The 1,952-nt window shown below is 38.0% G+C and overlaps 1 long non-coding RNA gene across 1 annotated transcript; it reads left to right on the top strand.

Annotated features, from left to right (window-relative positions):
- Positions 1 to 442: 442 nt before the first annotated feature.
- Positions 443 to 1,679, top strand: LOC146971564 (uncharacterized). Its single transcript, XR_015037927.1, has 3 exons — positions 443 to 502; positions 666 to 713; positions 1,233 to 1,679. It is a non-coding gene; the product is annotated as an uncharacterized LOC146971564 (long non-coding RNA).
- The last annotated feature ends 273 nt before the right edge of the window (positions 1,680 to 1,952 follow it).

Raw genomic sequence — 1,952 nt, 5'->3', positions numbered from 1 at the left:
CTCTGTCACAAAAAAACACGCTTGGGCACCGGTGGGCCGCCCTACCACCGGGCTTAACAAGTTTTCTGGGGGAAACCCTACGCAGGATGCACTTGGTGTAGCTGCAACTACATCAACAACAGAAACTGCCAAAGCCCCAACAACAGCATAAACAACCATGTGTTCCAGCATGAGAGCCACAACAACAGCAAAGGACACACCCATTTACACTGTAACAGTCAGAGGCTTTGTTGTTGGAAATGAATCAAATGTGCAGATATGTGTATGGATTAAATTAAAGTAATACAATCATCTGTCAAGGTTTCTGGAGACACAGATTATGACAAAACATACAATAACTTTCTGATGACAGAACATAATGGGTTAATTTTCCTACTTTGCATATAAAAACAACGAGTATGTTAAAATGCAGCACAGTTGTGTCTACCTGTCAGAGAGAGGACAGACATTCTCTTGCAGAGGTTCCAGGTTTGGTTGATGAGAAACACTGGACTTTTGACATGTGAGTACACTTTGTTTCATTAACTTCTCCCCCATGGGTTAGAAGATCAAATCAACTTTATCAGATACAAAAGTGTGAAACACCTCCATATGTTACACCCAGTCATTTTAATATTTATAATTGCTTTTCAATCACTCCAAAAATACAATTTATTACTTTTCAGTGAAATCAGAGATGGACTCTACAAAGCTTTTGATTTTCTTTTTCATTGGTAAGTAAGAGTTATGATTCCTTCAATCTCCAGTTGATGCTTTTTGGTTTAGAATCACTTAGAATCACATGAGAGCAGTGAAGTTGTTTTGAAGTCCTCTGACCATCCTACTGTAGCTCATCATTTTGTTGAGATGGAAAATGTATTAAAGAGCATTGAATATAGTTGCAAGATATACAGAAACCCTCATTTGCATTTTCTATTTGGAAATCTTTAGCATGTCAACTTGTGAAATTATTTGATTTAAAAATACTTACTTTATCTGACACTGATTATTATATAAATCTGAACAAAAAACTTAACAAATCTGATTCATAGAAGCTTAGAGAGTTACGTAGGCAAATGACTAGTTGATCTCCTTATTCAGTAAATCAACCTGTGGTGGGTTCAATTCATTAAAGATGAGGTATTTTACATTGTATACTAAATGAAAAGCCTTGAGACAGTATTCAGATCAACTGTCCCCAACATGACTCTTATAGTTTACAACTAAATATGTCCTCTATCATCAAACCTCAGGATTTGGCCTCACTTCCTGCTCTGCAAGCTACAATAGAGAATACCACTATGTCAGCCAGTCACTAACCTGGACCGAGGCTCAGAATTACTGCAGAGACAAATACACTGATCTGGCAACCATTGAGAGTATGGAGGATTTGAGCAGGTTAAACAGACCAAGTGGGGACGACTCATGGACATGGATTGGACTGAATGATGACCCTAAATCCTGGTGGCAAGTCATGGGCCATGATTCAAACTCCTGGAGATGGTCAGCAACTGGTAAAACATCAGAAACTGGTTACCAGAACTGGTATCCCAGTGAACCAACTCATCATTTGGGACGTGCCGTCTGCGTATTTATTAGAGGTCAAGGACGATGGCTTGACTTCCATTGTAACAAAAAAACATATTTTGTCTGCTTCAATGGTAAGAAAAATCTACTGTTTTTCCTGGGTTAAAAAGAACCAGGCTGAAAAAATACTGACAAGTACTGATGCATAAACTAAGTTCCTTTTTAACTTATTGTTAAAAACCATTCACATGCATGCACATTCACTTGCACTCATACAGTCATGTTCTAGTACCTCTCTTAGAGCCTGATCTACTAAAGGTTTGCTTGTAAAAAAAAAAAAAAAAAAAAAAAGCGTGTGCAAACTTGATGTCACCTGCAAAAAAATGTACAAGCTGACCTACTAACTGAGTGCACTGGGGATTGTGTCTCTCAAACAGGCAAAAAAG

Source organism: Trachurus japonicus, chromosome 16, assembly GCF_045865225.1.
Source record: "Trachurus japonicus isolate A0001 chromosome 16, Traja_1.0".
Lineage (NCBI taxonomy): Eukaryota > Metazoa > Chordata > Actinopteri > Carangiformes > Carangidae > Trachurus > Trachurus japonicus.
The sequence above is the reverse complement of the archived record's forward strand: the minus strand, read 5'-3'. Positions and strand labels throughout refer to the sequence as shown.